This window comes from Trematomus bernacchii, unplaced genomic scaffold (assembly GCF_902827165.1).
Source record: "Trematomus bernacchii unplaced genomic scaffold, fTreBer1.1, whole genome shotgun sequence".
Taxonomy (NCBI): Eukaryota; Metazoa; Chordata; class Actinopteri; order Perciformes; family Nototheniidae; genus Trematomus; species Trematomus bernacchii.
Genome location: NW_022988097.1, coordinates 2041372 through 2066250, shown reverse-complemented (window position 1 = coordinate 2066250; position 24879 = coordinate 2041372). Strand labels below are relative to the sequence as shown.

General features: G+C 40.7%; 1 long non-coding RNA gene across 1 annotated transcript; it reads left to right on the top strand.

The window, feature by feature from the left end:
• Positions 1 to 20860: 20860 nt before the first annotated feature.
• Positions 20861 to 24579, top strand: LOC117475238. The gene is made up of 5 exons (XR_004555147.1): positions 20861 to 20945; positions 21540 to 21788; positions 21893 to 22134; positions 22264 to 22624; positions 23921 to 24579. It is a non-coding gene; the product is annotated as an uncharacterized LOC117475238 (long non-coding RNA).
• The last annotated feature ends 300 nt before the right edge of the window (positions 24580 to 24879 follow it).

Below are 24879 nucleotides of genomic sequence, written 5' to 3'. Positions count from 1 at the left end.
AATTAAACCTCTGCCTCCTAACATAATTGTAGCAATCTTAACCAAACCATTTGACTCGAAAAAATAAACAGCATTGGAGTAAGGTTGTCAGTATACATCAAACTTTTTGTTGCCTTTATTTGATACAGGAAATAGAATTTGGGAGGGAGAGAGATGGAACAGGCCACGAGGGTCCCAATGGCGGGAGTTTAACTGAGAATGGTAAAATGTTTGTTACCACTTCGCCATAAACAGGCTACAGTGTTTGTATGGCGGCTGTGGCTCAGTGGTTAGTGTGCTGGACTTCGAAACAGGGGATAGCAAGTTCGAGTCCCACTGCAGTCAGCATGTCGTTGTGTCCCTGGGCAAGACACTTCACCCCAAATTGCTCCTGTGGGGATTGTCCACAGTATTGAATGTATGTAAGTCGCTTTGGATAAAAGCGTCTAACAAAAAGGGTCCGCCATTGACCTCTTATTTCTGTTGTGCTGCTACAACACATGAATTTCCCCTCTTGAAATCAATTAAAAAAACACATACACTAATAAAGTGCTTTGCTAATGTGGCTAGCAAGAGCATTTAGCATGATGAAAATGACAGGGTAGATTAATGAGATATGAATGAAACATAGAGTACATGATTGATTTATATGATACAGATGACATATGTGACCCGCTCTATCGAAATCAGTCGGAAGTCGCAACGGCTCATTTAAAAAATAAACGTGGATTTGCGTAAAAAACTATTTTTTCGGTTTTGTTTGATTTTAAATAAACAAAGTGTTGGCTTTCAGAATATCAAACTTTTATTTCCAAAATCACACGATAAATATATTTTTGAAGCTTGTAAAGGGAAGATGACAGGCACCTCTCACTCGCAATCTGCTCTTCCGCAGCGCCGCCCCCCTCCCTCCGGCTGAAATTATGAATGTAAGGCATATAGTAATCATAGATAACACGGCAGGGTCCGTTACAGTTTGTTTTCATCTGATTTTAAATAAACAAAGTCTTGGCTTTCAGAATATTAAACTTGTTTCGGCAAATTCAGATGATAAATACAACTTTGAAGCTTGTAACGGCATAATTACAAGCGGAGAACGGAGTAACTTAACGTCACAGCAGGCATAACAACAGCCGGTGTTTCTCGTGAGTGTTTTCCCCGGGAAACAAACACAATACACACAAACGCAAAAATACACAAACACACACACACACATACTCGCGAGCTTCCCCCAGACCAGTAATCCAAACGGAAATATTTTCCCTCTGGACTATTTTGATCATTTGCTCCGCTAATAATCAATCAGATCGATGGATTCCAGAGAAGAGGAAACTTTGAAGGCCTTTTTCTCAAAATGATGACTCTGTGACAGTCATTATATAATGTGACATATTTTGCTTAATATTTGGAGTACAAAAACAATCCTGATATCATTAGAAAGCTAGGAATCTCCTCTTTCCAACAGTGTATACAACTCAAAATGTGTCTTCGGGTCAATGCGACTGATTTCGATAGAGCAGGTCACATATGATCTCTGACATCATCCCTTTCGGTTTCGCTTTTATGGTAACAAGCATGTCTGTGAACAGTGTCATTGAAGATGACATAAAATATGTTATTCTCCAGTATAAGCTAGCTTTCTTTTCTCCACAGTGCCTTGATATACCCCGAAAGTATTTTTCTTTTTCATCTCAATCCATAATTCCTTACTGCTCCCATGAAGCATTTGTCAAACTGTTTAGCTCCCCAGTTCCTGTTTATGCAAGTTTTAAACCGCCTGAATATTGGAGCACACATTAAAATGGCACAGCGCTTACTGAGAATCGAGTATAACAAATGTCTTAATAATGGGAAAAGACATTTGGTTTAGTCATCATGGAAACTGGGAAGCCCCAAAGTGAAAACTATTCTCTTGAAACCCCCCGTTTTATGTTTCCTTGTTGGTATTACAAAGCAGATATTTTACACAAAGCGATGGTTACAAATCCCTTAATAAAATGAGGAGGATGAACCCAGCAGTGATGAGTGCCTCCAGCTCCCAAATGACAAACAAGGGAAGCTTTATTATGCCAGTAACTCAATATACAGACACACACACACACACACACACACACACACACACACACACACACACACACACACACACACACACACACACACACACACACACACACACACACACACACACACACACAGACACTTAAACAGATACCATTGAGGACCATTGGTGAGAAACTGAACTCACCTTGAGACAACGCCATTATATATCAGATTTTATTGCCGGGATTGGGTGGTTTGATGGTGTCAGTTTGTGTGTCTACACAAATTCAAGAACACCCAGAGACTCCCGCCTTCCTCTCCGGGCTTTTCCAACTAATTAAAAATACTCTGCATTGGAGAATGGATTACTGCAAAGGGCACAAACACACACACACACGATTAGGCACTTTATTCACTTGTGGTGTGCATGTAAACTCTTGTATCTGTGGCAAGGAAAATGTTGCTGGTGACATTCAGGTAAATTGCTTCTGGCGTTCTGAATGTGTATACGAATGTTAGCGCAGGCACCTTTAACATCCTGAAATAATGAAGTGTGTGTGTGTGTGTGTGTGTGTGTGTGTGTGTGTGTGTGTGTGTGTGTGTGTGTGTGTGTGTGTGTGTGTGTGTGTGTGTGTGTGTGTGTGTGTGTGTGTGTGTGTGTGTGTGTGTGTGTGTGTGTGTGTGTGTGTGTGTACAACAAATGCTAGCCATAAGCATGGAGTCAGAGGGTATCATTTTGTTTCTGAAAAAAACAAGATGTTGGAGATAATGAGTGTGTTTGAGAGAGATGGATGGTGGAACTATGTGTGTGTTCCCCTCAATTGACATTCAGAGGTTTCCCTATCTCTTGCTCCGTCCATCAGTCGGCCATGTGGGATGTTTTATTGAATGCCTGCCGCGCAGCTGAAGGGAAACATCAGAAACAGATGAGGGAGAACTGAAAAGAAGTTCAGTAAGGTGGAAGCTGACCCCTAGATTCCACCGGGTCCGTCTGCGCCGCGTTGCGGTTTTGGTCCGGCCTCCTCCGGCGTCATACCCTACCAGGTGCGTTTCAGAAGCATTTCAGAAGCGAAGCGTCTTGCCTGCCGGCTCGCAGTTTTTGTTGATTTGGGCATATTTCCTGAACAGGCTACTTTGTACAGACAAAGTTAATAATAACTGTAATATTCCAGTTATAAACGACATGAATCAAAGATGTGTTGCTGTATTTTAGTGGTAAAAAAATGCATTCATCATCATAATTATTCTATATATATAATTTACACAGTGCCTGTAAACCGGAGGAGAACGCTGGCATTTCTCCTCCTACTTGAAAGACTACGGAGGGATAGGGTCTGCAAAATTAGTTTGTGTGTGTGTATATATAGCTCTGAAGGTTCCACTTCCTGCCTGCCCGACCTTACGTTACGGCTGCGCCGCGACAAAAATAGGATTCGATCCCAATTTTAGAGGAGCCCTGCGCCGAGCCGCTTCTGGGACGCTTCTGAGCCGTAACGCGCCGCGTGTGGTGGAATAGCACCCATTGACTAGAGTGGCCGCGATCGCCGTGAGCACCGCGGCGCAGCCGTAACGCGCCCATAACGCGCCCGTAACGCGCCCGTAACGCGCCGCAGACGGACCCGGTGGAATCTAGGGGTAACTGGAGGAGGGTGAAATGCAGGCAAGCTTTCCTGGAAATCCTGGTCAATATATGGAATGGTCCTAAGGGTTATTTGAGGCGAGGCTCTACATGACCAAAGCAACGTCGCTTTGATTCAAGGAGTCAGGCCAGAGGTGCTCTATCTACTCTTGGCCACAGCTGTTTTCATTTGGTCAAGGTATTACAAAGAACTTTCAGCTGAGAATATCCTTAAAGCCCCTGTCACACTTTCCCGGAATTGACACCAGATGGACACACGAATATTGAATTGTGAATTTCGCACGAAGATGGCCCCGAACTTGGTTAACGGCCAAGCAACAGCTGAAGAAAGTACGATGCCTACAGAAGGCCACACGATGGCGCTCGAACCACACACAAAGGTGTCACGTGACCTCCCGATGGTATAAAAGCTTTGGCTGCGTGGGATATTAAATGATTGATCGGAGATTATTGGGAGCAGAACACACGGTAAATTCTACTTTAATTCTACTTTAACCCTCCTGTTGTCTTCGGGTCAAATCTGACCGATTTACTACTTTCATCAATCATAACTTTTTTGTTTTACATTTGATTGCATTAAGGCTTTATGATATCCTTCACAGTAGACATTTGAACATATCAAATTGCTGATCACCACTTTCATTTGGATGATTTAGTCACTTTGTAACACCCATGGTGTTCCCGGTCAAAAATGACCGCCATAAAGAAAAGTAATTAGTAACCATCCGGATCAGATAAAACACACACAAAAACACACACACACCCACACACACATACTATAGATGTGTTAACCCCCCCCTTATGTGCCCAATCCCCCCATGTGAATCACACCTGGCACACACAAAACAATTTGACACATTTCACGCTCTTATGTGCCCATCCCCCCACATGGATCACACCTGGCACACGCAATACATGTTCAGTGTCTGTTCTTTGTATATTTACTGCAGTTTGTCATGTATACCAGTAGTCTGATACAATATTTACAGTTTGAAAGGGTGTTAAATTAAATTTGGTGATGATTAATGGTTTTTGTGTTAATGTAATAGCAGTTAAAACAGGACCGGTCAAATTTGACCGCGAACACCAAAGTAAGGGGGGGGGGAAATGAAGACAATAGGAGGGTTAACATGCCACCCAAGGCAGGGAGAGGCAGACGGAAGAAGCTGGCTGGTAAATACACTCAGAAGAGGAAACCAGAGGAAACTGAGGATTTAGAGGTCCAAGAACACAGCACTGAGTCTCCAACCAGAGAGAGAAATGGGAGGAAATGCAAGAAATATGTCGGTCCTTGTCCAACTAAAACTCCAGAGGTCCCCAGAGGGTTCCAGGTCTCCTCAGCAGTCCCAAGAGTAGGGATGGGTATCGAGAACCGGAACTAAGTCAGTACCGGTACCTGATTGGACGGTATTGGTATACCGTTAAGCCGCTGGACAAACGGTGCTGCTATCGGTATATGAATTACGCTACTTCCTTAGTTTAAACAATTCTGGTTGGTTGGGAACCCTCATCCCGTGTGACGTATCCTGCTTGAGTACCACTGATTGGCCACTGTGAATGCCACTCGTCATCTCTCCTAACAGCGCTCTTATTATTGTGAGACTCCCGGGGGCAGACCATAGGGGCAGACGCAACATCTTGCTAGAAACAGCGTCTCAAGGCTTCTTAACATTTAACAACCTATTAATGATGCATACCCACTTAACGGGAAAAACTCAGCTAACAGACGATATTAACCATTTGAGCTACACGGAACAGAAGTCCAACACCAAGAGTCTAAATCAACACTTAGCAAAACGGCTACTTTAGCACATAACTGGCAAAAGCGATCTTTTCTACGTAATTTTATCTGCACAAACAACATATCACATGAAAGCTGATTCCATTGGTGTAAGTCTCATCACTGTACGACCAAAACTCACTGAACAAGCAGCCAGGAAAGAGCAAGAAAACATCTTCACTTTACGTAGCCATGATGATAGTTATGTCTTACCTTTGCTGTTTTGTGATCAAAAGTTGTGTTTAAGGGCATAAAAACAGTTAACCTGTTAAGCACCAAGCCTGTTTTTCATGTTTCAGGCTCGAAAATGACATGCCCAAAACAAATGACTACAACTTAACTTCTAAAAGGGTTATATGAATAATTTATTTTATCAAAGCAAGGTTACATCTGTGAGTTGGATGTAGAAGTGTCAGATTCAATATAGATGTTTTTTATTTGAAAGAAAATTCAGATTTTACATAGTAAAAAACTGTAAATTATAGTGTCCGTCAAAAAAAAATGTTTTACAGATAGTGAAAACTACCCTTGGATGATGGGTTAGTAGACTAAAAGCTTTAGGAATCCAAAGTACAACATATAATAAGTACCCTGTATCAAGATTGATGCAAAACAAGTGACATTTGACCTTTTTAGAGAGGTTTAGCCAAAACCACGCCACCTCTGAGGTGATTTGGGTGAAAATGTTTTTTTTTCCATATCTCTGGCCCCCCTTGGTCGATTTTGATGGTTGACACCTCTTTCTGACCATTAGAGCCAATAGAATCGCAGAGGGAGGCCCCCACACACACACGTTGTGAAGAGAAAAGGTGGGGGCTGCGCGCATGTAAATTTGCAGCAGAGTGGACCTATCTCTAGCTCTGGCATTTGGAAACGAAAAAGCAGTTTTATTGCTTATGGATTATCAGAAATCATTTCAAAGAGGACACAGACACATTGGATTAACCTATGGATTAACTGCAGCATTGTTTTTTTATCGTTTTAATGCCATTGAAGACCAGTTTTGACCAAGGTAAGCCATGTTAGCGTTTCTAGCTACCTAGCTCCACATGTTATGATGTACGCTTTCGTTTATAGCGTCGCAAATGTTTATCACTGAATGTTGAGGTGGGCACCCCCAGATTCTGTGTCTCCAGCTGATGCAAAACGAGGGGTTGGCTGTGCATCTAGGATAAGTAATAAGGGAGTTAGAGTGAGTTTAGGTGCAGAGATAGGTTACATTTTTTCGCTTGTGGGTAATTCAGAGGCTGAGTGTTAGCATTGTGGATTTTTTTTGGAGAAAAAAAATTAAAAAGATCAGTTAGCTGAGTTTCTTCCCGTTACATGGATATAAAACATTCATAGTTTATTAAATATTAAGATTCCTTAGACGTTGTTTCCTGCAAATGACACGTTTATCCGCCCGGTACCGGGGGGGCCGTGCGTAACGGGTTAATCCAATGTCTCTGTGTAACTTTAAAATGATTACTGATAATCCATCATTACAATTATAAATAATAAACGCAACATGTATGTTTCGTGCCTGCAACACGTCTTTTTGTCTGGTCGCGTCTTGGAAGACCGGAAGCTGTGGGGTTCATAAAAACATCTTCTTACTCAATATCACGATTATTGTTTTTATTTCAAATCGTATAATGTCGGACTTTTTTTGTCGAAAAGAAATGGGGCTCAGAGCCTCAGGATACTGAAATCTAATTACGTTTCGCTAGAAATGTAATTTCTCCCACGTTACGTTTGTTATGAACGTATCTCAAATACGTTTATGTTCTACATATCTTCTAGAAACCTATTTTCTCCCACATTACGTTTGTTTTGCATGTAACTCAAATACGTTTACTTTCTACCTATCTTTGCCATTTCTTTTCTAGCTTATAATAATGATAATAGTAATTTATTAATATAATTTTAGAGCAAACGTATTTTCGCACTGTTCAGTTGACCAAATCCGTTATTATGCTGGTTAATGGGTAAATAATCACAATATTGTTTGTAGTCGTTTCATACTGCGTTCTCAATTACGTTTAGCAAGAAACGTATTTTCTCCATAGACTGTATATATAAATGGACGTAGGGTCTGTGACGTCACCCATAGGATTCTGCAGAGTTGCAGAGAAGCCCTTAGAGTCGGCCACTAACGGCTCGACAGTGACGTCAGAGTCTAACTCCCGCCTGCTCCAAATAAGGGCAAAGAGGCGGAGCCGAGGCGGGACCTCCTGCCTCCGAGCTGGAAGTAACAGAGCTAGCTCAAGCTAAGAAGCTAAGCTAACATGCTCCCCATCTGCACACTGCCGTCACATTTTACGTTTCTAAGGTAAGCGGACATTAAAGGAGAGGTGTCATGCTTTTCCGGTTATTACCCGTCCCCTTGTGTGTTATGAAGGTTTTTCTGCATGTAAATGGTGTGCAGAGTCAAAACCCTCAAAGTACACCCTGTAGTGAGTAAAACTCTAACACAGAAAATACCTCCCCAAAACGCCTCGTTGGAGATACGTCATTGTCCATTTGAGTCTTCCATTTCGTTCCGGGTACGGCATGATGTCAAGCGGTACCCGGAACGAAATGGACCAATCCCGAAGAGCCGTTACGTTACGTCCGCGGAGCCGTTACGTTAAGCCCCCGCTGATTGGTCCAAATTGACCGATCCACGGCCTTCCTCACACACACATCTGTGTGCAGGGAGCAGGCAGCTCAGCTGATTTCTCCTCCCTGGCTGCAGGCTGATAACAGACAGTTGGGATCGCGGCAAAATTCTCTCTGCAGACCCATTCTCACAGCGTTTATCAACCTTTTTCTTACTCAATATCAAGGCAAGGCAAGGCAAGGCAAGTTTATTTATATAGCACCTTTCAACACAAGGTAATTCAAAGTGCTTTACAAAAATGGAAGACATTTTAAAAATGGCATTTAAAATCAGTCATTAAAAAGGAAAGATAATAAAATAAACATTAAAAGAAAAAATACATGGATAAAAGTTAAAAGTTACAGTGCAGTTTAAGATGTGAATAGTTCAATTAAAAGCAGCGGCAAAAAGAAAAGTCTTCAGCCTGGATTTAAAAGTAGTAAGAGTTGCAGCGGACCTGCAGGTTTCTGGGAGTTTGTTCCAGATATTCGGAGCATAATAACTGAATGCTGCTTTACCATGTTTAGTTCTGACTCTGGGGACCGAAAGTTGACCAGTCCCTGAAGACCTGAGAGTTCTGGATGGTTCATAATTTAGCAGTAGGTCAGACATGTATTTTGGGCCTAAACCATTCAAAGCTTTATAAACCAGCAACAATATTTTGAAATCTATTCTTTGACACACAGGAAGCCAGTGTAAAGACTTCAGAACAGGAGTGATGTGATCCACTTTCTTAGTGTTAGTGAGGACTCGAGCAGCGGCGTTCTGAATTAGCTGCAGCTTTCTAATAGATTTTTTAGTGAGGCCTGTAAAGACACCATTGCAGTAGTCGAGTCTACTGAAGATAAAAGCATTGACAAGTTTTTCCAAATCCTGCTGTGACATTAGTCCTTTAATCCTAGATATGTTCTTTAGGTGATAGTAGGCTGATTTAGTAACTGTTTTAATGTGACTGTTGAAACTCAGGTCAGAGTCCATGACTACACCTAGATTTCTGGCTTTATCTGTTGTGTTGAACATTGCAGACTGAAGCTCAGCGCTAACTTTTATACGTTCTGCCTTGGCTCCAAAAACCATTACCTCAGTTTTATCTTTGTTTAATTGGAGAAAGTTCTGACACATCCAGTCATTGATTTGTTCAATGCACTTACTCAGTGTTTGAATTGGAGCATAATCTCCTGGTGAAATTGTTACGTAAATTTGTGTGTCATCCGCATAGCTATGGTAACTTATTTTGTTGTTTTTCATTATCTGAGCCAGTGGTAGCATGTAGATGTTAAAGAGAAGAGGCCCCAAGATGGAGCCTTGAGGTACCCCACATGTCATATTTGTCAACTCAGATGTGTATTTACCTATAGAAATAAAGTTTTTTCTGTCCTTTAAGTAGGACTCAAACCAATTTAGAACTGTTGCCGAAAGTCCCACCCAGTTTTCTAGTCGGTCTAGTAATATGTTGTGGTCAACAGTGTCAAATGCAGCACTGAGATCTAATAATACTAACACTGAAGTTCTGCCACTGTCTGTGTTTAAGTGGATGTCATTGAAGACCTTTACAAGAGCAGTCTCAGTGCTGTGGTTTGGACGAAATCCTGACTGGAACACATCCAAACAGTTATTTAAATGCAAGAAGTTACTCAACTGTTGAAATACTACTTTTTCAATGATTTTACCTAGAAATGGCAGGTTTGATATTGGCCTGTAATTGTTCATTACTGAGGCATCTAGATTATTCTTTTTTAAGAGCGGTTTAATGACTGCAGTTTTCAGGGCCTCTGGAAAAATACCTGAGTGAAGAGATGTGTTTACTATATGAAGTAGATCTGAGGCCATGCAAGGAAAAACATCTTTGAAAAATCCTGTTGGAATAATATCAAGGCAGCAGGAGGAGGATTTCAGAAGTTGAATAATGTCCTCTAAGTTTTTACCATTAATCTGATGGAATTGTGTCATGGTGTTTGAATTGATATTAGGTGGACATAGGGACAAAACATTTGCTGTACCTGATGTAGAGGCACTGACTGCTTGTCTAATTTTCTGAATTTTGTCAGTGAAGAAGGAGGCAAAATCATTGCACGCCCTGGTGGATAGAAATTCAGAGGCTACTGACACTGGGGGGTTAGTTAGTCTGTCGACGGTAGCAAACAAGGCACGTGCGTTGTTTTTGTTTTTGGTAATGATGTCAGAGAAGAAAGACTGTCGTGCGTTTTTCAATTCCAAATTATAAAGGCCAAGTCTCTCTTTATAGATTTCAAAGTGAACCTGGAGATTTGTTTTTCGCCACCTACGTTCAGCTTTTCGACACTCTCTTTTTTCTGTTCTCACGGTCATGGCCTTTCTCCATGGAGATATTTTCTTGCTAATCACTTCCTTTACCTTAGTTGGAGCAATGGTATCTATAACATTTTTAATTTTTGAATTAAAATGATCTACTAGCTCATTTACTGAGATGTTAGCAGGGGCAAGTGTGGATGAGAAATTATGAGTAAACATTTCCCTAGTATTTTCAGTTAAATATCGCTTTGTGGTTACCTCTTTCTGAACATTTTTGTGAACAGAAATAGAGCTCTCAAAGAAAACACAGGAATGATCAGAGAGTGCAACATCAGTCACCACAACCTTTGAGATATTCAGACCCTTTGAGATAATTAAGTCCAGAGTGTGCCCCTTATTGTGCGTGGGCTCCGCCACATGCTGAGTCAGTCCATAGTTATCAAGAACACAAAACAGTTCTTTAGCCCCTCTGTCCTGGGGGTTGTCAACATGGATGTTAAAATCACCAACAATGACTAAACGGTCAAAGTCAATACACACTATAGACAGCAGTTCAGTAAAATCATCAAAAAAGCTTGCACAGTATTTGGGTGGTCTATAGATATTTAGGAACAGAGCTCGAGAGGAGCATTTCAGCTGAAGGGCCACATATTCAAAAGAAGCAAAGTCCCCATAAGATGTCTTCCTGCATTGAATGGAATCATTGAACAAAATAGCAACTCCACCCCCTTTCTTATGCATTCTTTCCTGACTCATAAAACTAAAGTTGGGAGGGGTTGATTCGATAAGAACAGCTGCACTGTTATTTTGTTCAATCCAAGTTTCCGTTAAAAACATAAAATCGAGATTGTGCTCAGTGATAAAATCATTGATTAAAAATGTTTTTCCTGCCAAAGACCTGACATTTAATAAAGCTAGTTTAAGTTTGTTAAATACACTATCAGTAAAACATTTTGTGACAAGCTGTGGCTGACATGGAATCACTGCTAAATTTGATAACCTCACACAAACGTTTGAGCACTTCCTGTTTCTAAGCTGATTTACCGCTCTTAATCTATTACCTATCAACACAGATATCGGCAAAGCTACTGGCAGGCAGGGCCCCGGCCCAAGCCACACTTATTGTTTTTACTTCGGATGTGAGTTTGTGTGTGCTCAGGATGAATTTGGCTGTGTTTCGCTATGTATCCTAAACAAGGAAGCAACACCTCCACGGAGCTCAGCGCGATTCACAACGTCCCGACCAATCAGAGCACACTGTGCTCACAGGGAGGGTGGGGGCTGGAGCTTTTGGAGCTACAACGAGCCGTTAAAGGCAGATAGTGAAATTCAGCGAATACAAGTAGTTTACAGAGATGCTGTATGAGAAACCAATGTGAGTTTGGAACAATGCACAGTATAAATCTATTTTAGTAGACCTCAACAATGGAATTATGATCAGTGGAAATGGCCATGACACCTCTCCTTTAAACTATTCAGCAAAACTATAAATAATAATCTAAGTTATTGAGTTTTTAGCATAATCCTTCAGAATCTTAAAATCCCTTAACGTTTGTATGCAATGTGCTAAATGCAACACTGGAAACAAGCAAATATTAATATGTTTGCATGACATTAGTTATTTATATTTTGCTATCACTTAATTATACGTTTAATACATTTAAGTCAAGCTAAGGTACATGTGATGGTAGCTAGTTAGTGCTCTTACCTGTGAGGCCTCCTCCAAACAGCATTATAACCAGACTGTATCATTAAAACTATAAGTACCAGTTCTAGATCCTTGACTTAGACAAACAATTCAAAAGACAACATTTATTTAAAGACCAATCTTTATTTGAATGTGCCTCTTAACCTGAGATATTAGTTATACAGTAATAGTATTGACAATCTAAAAAAACTGAGCAACTCAACAGTCAACTTTATATTTCTTATTGTCTAAAGCATTAATTATTTTTATTTTTCCCCTCCCATATTCAGTGTGGATGGATTGAGACAGCGTGGTGTCCAGAGAGCTGCAGACACTTCAGGGAGAAACCTCTGTGATGGACGGATTGAGACAGTGTGGTGTCCCGAGAGCTGCAGAGACTTCAGGGAGAAACCTCCGTGTGATGGACGTCCTGTCTGTTGGTTTGGAGAGGACTGAGGTGTTGAGCACACGGGAACGTTTACGTTTATGCACAGTATGCGTTTTCAAAAAAGTCTTCCGTTCACATGCATTCGTTTCATTTAACGTGTCTGTTCAAACGAGACCGCTGGAAACGCTGGACACGCTGTAGTACATATGCCGGGACTGTAAGTGGCGCTGTAACTTCCGCCACAAAACACACCAAAAGCAGCGAAGAAGACCCCGGAGCAGCCCGGAGCAATATTGCCATGGCTACCCTTCTGTTTATGCCCCGCGGTGGATTTAGCAACATGTAGTAGTTCATGTAATTCTCCATGTCCACTTGTTGCTGATGGTTGTGGTAGAGGAGCTGTATATTTTGCACTAACATCTGTAGCATGGTCAGTAGCAGTAGCACTAGCAGTAGCTACTGACAGGAGGAAGTGTGTGTGGCGATTGCTGGTATTCAGCGGGATATAGTAATTTCCTCAGCATGTAAATATATGGATAAATGCAACGGGGAAGTTAACTGAAAGAAACCGAATCTGTGGATATTGCATCGACCGACCAAGAAGCACGTCTCCGTGGAGAGGACGCGCTCAGAAAGAGAGATATTCTCTACAAACACCGGATGAGATCGCTCCTCTGGGACACGCCGGTCCTCGTGTTTCCTTTTTTTGTGTGGATTATAGCCTGAATAGGCCTACAAACATTTATCTTTTTGCCGCCGACGGGTGCAGGAGCAATGAACAATAATGGCCTGGATTAGGCAGTAAAGACAATTTTGGTGTATCGCAGAGCGGACTGTTTAATTTTGTTTGTGTTGTTTGGCTGGAAAATTGTCAATATAATGGATCAATGCATGAAATCTGACTCTGTTTATTTAGTTTAACCTGTTCCACTCTGAGCCTGTTTTTCAGGTCTCAGGCTCGAAAATGACATTCCCAGAACAAATGACCATATCTTCCCTTCTAAAAGGGTTAAATTAATAATCTTTGTTCTCAAAGTAATGATAAACCTGTGAGTTGGATGTAGAAGTGTCAGAATCAATATAAATGTTTTTTATTTTAAAGAAAATTCAGATTTTACATAGTAAAAAACTGTAAATTATAGTGTCTGTCCAAAAATTATTTTTTACAGATAGTGAAAACTACCCTTGGATGATGGGTTAGTAGACTAAAAGCTTTAGGAATCCAAAGTACAACATATAATAAGTACCCTGTATCAAGATTGATGCAAAACAAGTGAAATTTGACCTTTTTAGAGAGATTTAGCCAAAACTGGGCCATCTGGGGTCATTTGGGTGGATTTGACCTATCTCTGGCCCCCCTTGCTCGATTTGGTTGGTTGACATACCCTTGTGACCGTTAGAGCCAATAGAATCGAAGGGGGAGGCTCCCACCCAGACACATTGTAGAGAAAAAATGTGGTTGCTTCGCGTGTGGAAAACGAAACCAAAGTGGAGGAATGTCTCCTTCTGGAGTTTGGAAACTAAAACGCAGTTGTATTGCTTATGGATTATCAGAAATAATTTCAAAGAAGGCACAGACACATAGGATGAACCTATGGATTAACTGCAGCATCGTTTTTTTATCGTTTTAATGCCATTGAAGACCACTTTTGACCAAGGTAAGCCATATTTACGTGTTTAGCTTCTTAGCTCCATATGTGATGATGTACGCTTTCGTTTAGAGCGTCGCGAATGTTTATCACTGAGTGTTGAGGAGGGCACCGGTAGATTCAGTGTCTCCAGGACACCAAAAAAGAGTGGTTGGTTGTGCATCTAGGATAAGTAATAAGGGAGTTAGAGTGAGTTTAGTTGCCTTAGTATGTTACGTTTTTTTCGCTGAGGCTAATTCAGAGGCTGAGTGCTAGCAATGTGGGTTTTTTTTGAAAAAAAAAATTAAAAAGATCAGTTAGCTGAGTTTCTTCCCGTTACATGGATATAACACATTCATAGTTTTATTCAATATTAAGATTCCTTAGACGTTGTTTCCTGCAAATGACGCGTTTATCCGCCCGGTACCGGGGGGAAGGTGTGAAACAGGTTAAGGAGTATATTGGGCGTTAACAATTCTGGTTTGCCTTTTATAACATTATTTCATTCAAGAACCCCTTGTGCGTTTAATTAACACAGCTATTTTTGATAGTTGATCGTTACAGATGGCTACTGGCCATGCTACAGCAGTGAGCAGCAGAGGTGGGGCTATCGTTATTTTTTCAGGAAATATTTGTATAGAGGCGATTACACGGACTCATTTGACCCCCCAAAGAGTTTCGTTTGCATATCTATCCACCTTGGGACCCGTTATCGTTTGTGGGGTCCGTTTCTATCGGCCTCGTGTAAATAATAGGGCTATACGCAAGAGAAACTATGCAGATACAAGCCGGTTTGTCCTCGTGTAAACGGCACCTGAGGGTCTTTCCTCTGCGAGGAGGACCAGGCCTGATGGAGGAGCCCATGCACAGGCCTAGTCTGTCACTTTATTTGACTAAATGTGTTTACTTATACATTTAATAGGTTTACACCTTCTGTCCATATGTGCTTTTTTATTTAAAACATGTTTGATTAACTTTTGGTTCACATTTCAATAAATTGTATTTGTATTTGCACTCCTTTTGTCCATTATTTTTACTGAAAATGTTAGATTACATTCACATCTGACTGAAGATTGGCCCCATTTATTTGTGACGTTGCAAACTGCGGTACAAGGCACAGGTGTTGTGAAGCTCATAAAGTGAGGCAAATAGAAATAATCAGCTGATGGAAAGTAGATGTGGAAATAGGTGCATTCGGTCAGCTGACTGTGTTTTCACAATAAAAATTGTTTCTTAGTGTCTCATCTCAATCTCATAACATCAGCTTTTAATTTCCCTCTTGGATGTTCTTCTTGACCCTCAGAGAAGGAGAAAATGTTGAGTCGTGTCTTTCAGGCATGTCCTTTCCTAACAAAAATTACAGGAAACAAAACATATTATTGTGTTATTTATGAAAGCGGTGTGTTTGTGTGTTTAGGGGCTGTAGATATAATTATTTTATATGTTTTGTATGTTTTCTTTTTATTTCAACAGTGAGCTACAAAGACAATCAGATTATGAATGAACAGTATGAAATTCATCAACATTAAATATATTTTATTATCAAAATAATATTGAACTGTTATCAAAACGTAGTGCAACTGCAGAAGCTTGCTCTGTTGTCTCACTGAAATAATCACTTTTACCACGTTTTTTACAGACAATATTGAGAGATAAATAGTAGCAGTTCTCACTATGTGTTGAATAGCTTTGCTTTCAATACATTAAATTAGAAAGCTGACAAAGTAATATTGCTTGTTAACATCTAAATGTAACCTTTTGCATGGAAAAAACCCTCAACTTAACTGATGTGTAGGTGATCTAGTATTTAGTATTGTTTAATGGAATGTATATCAGTGTATTAAAGTCAATACTTCATTTATTTAAACCAATATCTTTCTTGATTATTTGTACAGTATGAAAAGAAGAGTCGTTGTACCTGTGCTGAAGTTCACTGCTGTGAGGAGTCCAGTTCTGTCTCTCACTCTCTGGTCCAGCCTGTCTGCATCACCTGGACACTTTAAACAAACAGATATATATGTAAAGTACCATGTGTAAAAACAATATAACTTATTCTCTTCTGTTGAACATGTTGGATTGTGTATTGTCCGAGTCAGGGTCCTTTTTATTTTACTGTAACTTTGGAAGTGTGTTACCAATGCTTACTATTTATTTGATACTAATTTAGTAATGCAATTAATAAAAACAAGGTTTGGCTTCGTTCTTCAGGTGACTGTGACGTTAACGTGTAAGCTCAATAATGAACTCCAGCTCAACCAACCATATTGTAATATCTAAGTAATCATCTTGAAATATGACATTAATAATTGTAATATACACACATCTTATTGTGAGGTTGATTTCACATACACTACTTCAACATTAGCTTGTCTACATACTCGAGCATAGCCAATTTAAATTAACCTTAGCGATGCATAAAGTTCCTACCTACATAATAAAATATCTCTCTAAGTTACAAGGATGACCTTATTTTATCAACCTCAAACAGAAGCCTTTTGTTCTACAGTACTATCTCACTTAACGCTTAACACTTGTCTATTTCGTTTTAACCTTTATATATACAGTCTATGGTTTTAACTTGGAGGCTACGATTAGCATCGTTAGCATCTACCACTCGCTTACACGCTAACACATTCATTACGTAGCTGATTAAAATCATAAACACATAAATAAAGTTCTCGAATTTCACTTACCGCAAAACCCGCATTCATGCACCGTCTGTTTTAACCGCAGAGCGAGTCACAATAGTCCGATATATAAGCATGAAGAACAAACAAACACGGCCGGGGTCAAGTTGTGTTCCCTGGATGAACTGAGCAGGCAGAGTCCCTGTAGCTTCACGGAGCAGCTAGCAGAGAGACAAGAAGCTAACAGCAGTAGTGACTTGACAGAGCTGTCACTCAATGTGACCACGCCCTCATTTATGCAAAAACGTTAAGACCTAATATAAATAAAAGGGTTTTGCGTTAGAAAACAATTCACTCACAGATTCATAATCATGAAGGTGGAATCTAACTATATCTATAATAATATTTATTGGATCCATGGGTAGAAACATGTTTTTTTAGACTGTAAAATTGGGCATTTTAACATGGAGGTCTATGGAAATTGCTCCTTTCTGCAGTCAGCGCCTATCGGCCAATATATGAACTGCAGTTTGTGGCACTTCCTTATTGGCATCCCGGCTCTTCCCCAGAGTTTGCCGCTTGATTTTCTCCCACGTTACGTTTGTTATGAACATATCTCAAAAACGTTTAAGTTCTACATATCTTCTAGAAACCTATTTTCTCTGTTACGTTTGTTATGAACGTATCTCAAATATGTTTATGTTCTATATATTTGCCATTTATTGTCTTGCTTATAATAATGATAATAGTAATTTATTAAAAACCCAGTTAACAAACACTAGGTAAAGTATTTTCCTTCAGTAATGAAGATGTAATTCCAATGTAGACACACCTGGGGTCGCTGTTCTGTCTGTTACGCTGAGCCATGCATTGTCTGGAACGTAAAAGGGACGAAGAAGACGAAGTCAAGTGACGTACTTCCGGTTCCACGTGAAAACATTCCCAGTTAAACATGCAATAACAAATCGCTAAATAAAAAGATAAAACACTGGCATGTAATTTACGTTAGAATAAATAGAATGGTTTTGAATAACCCACAGTGCCTTCATGTACCAGCGAAAGAGGCTTTTTGGATGATAACAATTTAAAAGTGTGTATTTAAGACATGAAACAACTACAAACAATATTGTGATTATTTACCCATTAATCAGCATAATAACAGATTTGGTAAACTGAACAGTGAGCCGCCAGCCCGAAAATAAGTTTACTCTAAAATTATATTAATAAATTACTATTATCGTTATTATAAGCAAGACAATAAATGGCAAATATATAGAACATAAACGTATTTGAGATACGTTCATAACAAACGTAACAGAGAAAATAGGTTTCTAGAAGATATGTAGAACTTAATCGTTTTTGAGATATGTTCATAACAAACATAACGTGGGAGAAAATACGTTTCTTGCTAAACGTAATTGAGAATGCAGTATGAAACGACTACAAACAATATTGTGATTATTTAACCATTAACCAGCATAATAACAGATTTGGTCAACTGAACAGTGAGCCGCCAGCGCGAAAAATAAGTTTGCTCTAAAATGATATTAATAAAATACTATTATCATTATTATAAGCTAGAAAATAAATGACAAAGATATGTAGAAAATAAACGTATTTGAGCTACGTTCATAACAAACGTAACGTGGGAGAAAATACGAATAGCGAAACGTAATTAGATTTCAGTATCCTGAGGCTCTGAGCCCCATTTCTTTTCCTCACAGACCACAAAAAAAGTCCGACATTATACGATTTGAAATAAAAACAATAATCGTGGCTTGATATTGAGTAAGAAGATGTTTTTATGAACCCCACAGCTTCCGGTCTTCCAAGACCCGACCGGACAAAAAGACGTCTTGCAGGCACGAAACATACTACCAATAGAAATACATTGCTTTTAAAATCGTTCTGTGTGACACGAAAAAAAGGGGAAAATCGTGTTGGTGAACAGGAATCAATAGATTAAATGTCGTGAGACTGGGTTGGGTGCGCACGCAGCGTCTCGTTTTAAAGGGCCCATGTCATGGCCATTTCCACTGATCATAATTACATTGTTGAGGTATACTAAAATAGATTTATACTGTGCAATTTTCCAAACTCACATTGGTTTCGCATACAGCATCTCTGTCAAGCATGTGTATTCAGCAGTATTCACTTTCTCCACTAAACGACTCGTTGGAGCTCTTGCCCCCCCCTCCCTGTGAGCCTAGTGTGCTCCGATTGGTCAGCTCGGCCACTCGTTCTGATTAGTCAACCACCAGAGAGGCTGCGCCCATGTCTAACAGTGCTTTTCCCGGCTGCTCTCAGCGTAACATCAGTCTTATCATGGCGTCGGCACAGCCGTATATTTTATATACATATATATTTTTAACTGTTGTTATAGAAGAGTGTGACGGCCCCAGGGCCTTTGTCTTACGATGGGGTGGAGCTGAAGAGGCTAATCAGCACGATCACGGACACCTCCGGACACTACGGCCCCAGTCTCTCTCCAAAGCGGCTGCAGGAAGACTAACTCTGCGATCCTCTCAACCACCTATCTCTGCATTTACCACAATAAATGTGCCGTGGTTTTGTAAACTCGTGTATGTCTCCTTGTCTTTGTGGCCTACGAGCCGCTCATAACAAAGAGTAAGTTATTTTTACCCGTTATAAACTACTACTGTTTGATGAGAAATCAAATCATGGTTTGCTATATATGAATTCAGGGAAGAAAGGATAGGCCTACTAAGTATTTCCATTAAACTTTATTTTTAGAAATGTACAAAATGAACATAAATATACATATATACACGGTATATCATCCATTCCTCCTCCTCGCATCTTGCCTGCGCACAGTCGGTGCGGTGCCTTTTAGCACGACGCCTCAGTAGTAGTAGAAGTGCCTTTTAGCACGTCATGGATTGTCCGCCAGGATCTGGCTGGACGAAATCAAATGCAAATCACAAAATATTAGAGAAACTTAGTTGTTTTAGATTCGTTAGTAGTAGTTGTGTAATGAACAGCTTTGCCTGCTAATATGCTAACCTAGCTTTGTTTACCTTGGTAGCTAACACGATATGAACGTTAGCTTGGAGGAAAGGCAACTATAATGCAGTGTAATAAAACTACTATGAACAAAAGCTAGTGGTTCATATTAGGCTAGCAATAACGTGTTTATAATTGCAATCGTATACGGGTATTCTGCTACCATACAATGTAACTTGCATGAATACATTGTTTTGCGCTAGCATACAGCTAGCCTCGTTAGCTACATGCAGTATATGTACGGTCACAATGTACGGTAAATCACAGTACAGTATACTGTATGAGTATTCCGTGTGTGTGAATGCAGACATTCTCCTGCTATGAGATACATGTATGCAAGGCCATCTGCTGATATTAGAGTTGATATATGGAAACTCTAGCAACTTAGTTAGCACAGTTAGCACTGTGTCAATGGCTTAGCAGTCCAACACAGTTTACACATTTAAACAGTCTTGTTTGATAAATACACAAATAACAATGCAAACTTACAGGTTGTATACCCAGATCTTCCCCTGCTCCAAACGGTCCAAACAAGCTGTGCATATCCGGCCTCAAACTGGGCAATGTTTTGGAAGCTTTCGTCTGTGAAATGCCGGTTCTTCGAACCTCTGGAGGAGGAACACGCCGCTGCTGGTGTGGCCATAGCTCTTCGGGATTGGTCCATTTCGTTCCGGGTACCGCATGACATCAGGCGGTACCCGGAAGAATCAAATGGGCAGTGACGTATCTCCAACGAGGCGTTTTGGGGAGGTATTTTCTGTGTTAGAGTTTTACTCGCTACAGGGTGTACTTTGAGGGTTTTGACTCTGCACACCGTTTACATGCATAAAAACCTTCATAACACACAAGGGGACGGGTAATAACCGGAAAAGCATGACATGGGAGCTTTAACTGAATAATGGTCATGTTTACATGGATTTATGAACTGCCCCTAATTACCGCCCCCCTTACAGAGACACACTGTCAAACACACTCATACCTGCTTGGTATGACATTGAAAAAGTTACATTAAATAATAAATACAAATAAATTGCAATAAAATGACTGTTGTTTAATCTTCACATCTTGTAATCATGTCTATAATTTTGAGCACCAAATTATTGAAAAGTGTCGATAAGAGTATCGAAAAATACCGGTATCGATAAGCAGTATCGGTATCGATAAAATCCTAACGATATCTATCCCTACCCAAGAGTCTCTGCAGCATTCACCTTCTCCCCCTCTTCCTCGTAACAGACATCCCGAATCTTCGGATGATGAAGGTAAATATTTCTAACTTATTTTTGGTATGGATGGGGGCAGGGTTCGAGTTATAAACTGAGCTCTATGGGGGTCTTTAAAACTAACGCGCACACACGTACACACACACACACACACACACACACAGCAGCAGCCCTCTACTTGCTACAAACTTAAATATGAAAAGGTTAAACTACGCACACACACATCATCTCGGCTCGCGCAGCACGCTCACAGGCATAGATTGCGCAATAATGTATTGCGCACCTTGGAGGTGCAGCGCAGGCATATTGTCATTCAAGAGATGCGTAGTTCTTTTGGAAAACATGTTTTTCTTTTAGCCTATTTACCTCGTTAACGTAAATAATACTCATTACATTGACACATACATTATTTGTGATTAAAATAATGGTTGTTGGTAATGTATTAGCGACCCCCACAGATGTATGATTTCACTGCGTCCGTGGGAGCTCAGACCCCTCCTTATGGGAGCTCAGCTCCCATTGGCTCCCACATAACTCAAACCCTGGATGGGGGGCAAGAGGGGTAATTTATTTTGTTATATATTCCCATACATTGTTGTACTTAATTTTTTTCTCCATTTGGTATCTTTTCAGATGAGTCAGCCTCCCCCGCCCTCCCTGCAGGCAAGTCCAAGCCTAAAGTGGGCAAAGGGAAAGGCAAGGCCCAGAAGGAGAACCCACCCCCTGGTGCATCATACAGCTTCACAGAGGCGCAGGAGGAGGCAATCGCTCGCTGGGTGGAGAGTAACAAGCTACTGTATGACATGAAGGACAAACAGTACAAAGACAAGGCATAAAGGAGGCATCTATGGGAGGGAAAGGCTGCGGAGTACGGGTTGGATTGTAAGTATAAAACATTTTTACATTTCAATTACTTGACATACATTGCTGTCAATGAACATTTCAATGATTGTACTAATTATTTGTTTTGATTTCTGTCATTGCAGATCATTCAATTCTGAAATGGTACCACACACAGAGGACTCGATTCTCGAAGCTGCGGGAGGGCCAACCCAAGAAGAAATCCCAGAAGAGGTCCGGTGATGGTCTGTCGAGTGGTGACGAGGAAGACCCCATCCTTGCTGAGGAGGCCAGTGAGAATGACAGTGACCGTGGCAAGTTCATCCGCCGGGTCTTTGGGTTTCTGAAGCCACACATCAGACGTCACAAGAAGGATACACCAGCTAGTGTGAGTATATCATTGAAATTAAATTCAAACTGAACTTTGTCGAAAATGTTCAATTTTCCACATTTTTTGTTGTTTCCAAATATAACTTTCAAATGTACTTATGTTTGTTTTCTATTTTTGTCTTTGCAGTTTAAGGACAAGTTGGCCCTGGCTAAGACGGGTGAGCTGGCTGGGAGTGACAACAGTACCATGGCAGGCAGTCTTGCAGAAGAACCCAGGGAGCCCACCAAGAAGTACACTGGCTACCCTACACCGAGACCTCCTTCCAGGACAGGAACAGCTGCTGAGGACCAATCCGAGTCTCCTACCATGGAGATGAGAGTTACCGGAGCATCATCCCGTGATCTCCAAGGCTGGTTCAGTTCATCACTCGAGAGCAGCAAGTCAACAGGGCCACTCCTTTCTGCAAGTACCTGGAAACTGAACTGGATCGTCTGCATGATGCCTTCCTGGAACCTGCGTATGAGGAGATCACCACAGTTCTTAACCAGTAAGTATATAAAATTGCATACATTTGAAATTCATTTATTTAATGTCACACATTTTGTTGCATGCTAAATTTGAGTTTGTATTAACCTGTTAAGCACCAAGCCTGTTTTTCATGTTTCAGGCTCGAAAATGACATGCCCAAAACAAATGACTACAACTTAACTTCTAAAAGGGTTATATGAATAATTTCTTTTATCAAAGCAAGGTTACATCTGTGAGTTGGATGTAGAGGTGTCAGAATCAATATAATATATATAAATGTTTTTTATTTGAAAGAAAATTCAGATTTTACATAGTAAAAAACTGTAAATTATAGTGTCCGTCCAAAAATTATTTTTTACAGAAAGTGAAAACTACCCTTGGATGATGGGTTAGTAGACTAAAAGCTTTAGGAATCCAAAGTACAACATATAATAAGTACCATGTATCAAGATTGATGCAAAACAAGTGACATTTGACCTTTTTAGAGAGGTTTAGCCAAAACCACCCCACCTCTGAGGTGATTTGGGTGAAAATGTTTTTTTTTCTATATCTCTGGCCCCCCTTGCTCGATGTTGATGGTTGACACCTCTTTCTGACCGTTAGAGCCAATAGAATCGAAGGGGGAGGCTCACACACACACACATTGTGAAGAGAAAAGGTGGGGGCTGCGCGCATGTAAATGTAAAGCAGAGTGGAGCTACATTCTAGCTCTGGCATTTGGAAACAAAAAAGCAGTTTTATTGCTTATGTATTATCAGAAATAATTTCAAAGAGGGCACAGATACATTGGATGAACCTATGGATTAACTGCAGCATCGTTTTTTTATCGTTTTAATGCCATTGAAGACCAGTTTTGACCAAGGTAAGCCATGTTAGCGTTTCTAGCTACTTAGCTCCACATGTTATGATGTACGCTTTCGTTTATAGCGTCGTAAATGTTTATCACTGAGTGTTGAGGTGGGCACCACTAGATTCAGTGTCTCCAGGACACCAAAAACGAGTGGTTGGCTGTGCATCTAGGATAAGTAATAAGGGAGTTATTGTGAGTTTAAGTGCCGTTTTAGGTTAAATTTTTTCGCTCGTGGCTAATTCAGAGGCTGAGTGCTAGCATTGTGGGGTTTTTTTGGGAAAAAAAATTAAAAAGATCAGTTAGCTGAGTTTCTTCCCGTTACATGGATATAAAACATTCATAGTTTTATTAAATATTAAGATTCCTTAGACGTTGTTTCCTGCAAATGACGCGTTTATCCGCCCGGTACCGGGGGGGGCCGTGCGTAACAGGTTAATCCTATGCTGTTTGTTTTTGTCTTTCCAGTTACCGGAAGATGTCCAGACAGTTAAGGATGAGGGAAGCGGCTGGTGACCAGATCAGTCCCTTCGTAGATGTCCCGTCAGCATTCCAGTCGCAGCAGCCGCAGAGGCCAGTTGCTATGATCCCAGTCTGCACATCTGCCACCTACTCAAGAGTCAGCCAACATCAACAGGAGATGCCCTCCCCAGCGGTACCTACTACTCCGCCAGCAGGGCTGCCTCTTCACCGTCAGCAGAGTTCCAGCCAGGTCCCAGCCAGTGGCCTAGGAACCCACCTCCGGCATCAGTGTGGAGATCCCAGGAGTGTGGCTACGTAGAGCAGGTGAACCAGCAGCACAACTTGGAGCAACAGCAGCAGTACCATACCCTCCAGCCAGCCAGCACTTCTACTCAGTGCTACGTTCCTTCTCCTCGCCAGGCTGCATTCTTCAAACTTCCTTCTCAGCCTCCTCAGCAGCAAATCAGTGGTCCTTGGCAGCTATCACCCCAGCAGCCAGTCCAGGGTCCTCCTCCGCCTCCTCTTCCAGCTCAGCAGTCTCAGCACAATGTGACCCAGGACAGCCTCAATATCAACAAAGATCTCTCAGCTTTAGTGCCACATGAAGACAATAAAAAAATCACACAGAAACTTGAGATTGTATGTAATAAAAATTGTCAGTGATATTTTCAGACTTTGTTCTCCGTCATGTTGTTTCCATAGCAACAACAACTTCCTGTCAACAGCGTAAACTCGCCTTCAAAATAAAAGCATCTAAATAAAACAGGAAGTTAACCTAAATTACATTTAAGACATACAACTGTAACGAAAGTAACAAAAACAATGTAATATCCTTTTCAGTTTCACAGAACACAAGCCCGATGGCACCGATGATCAGACGAAGATGACACGATTTGACAAGATGCCCTCACGAGTGCCTTACGAAGGGCACAATGGACACACAAAATCAACACGAAAATGAACCT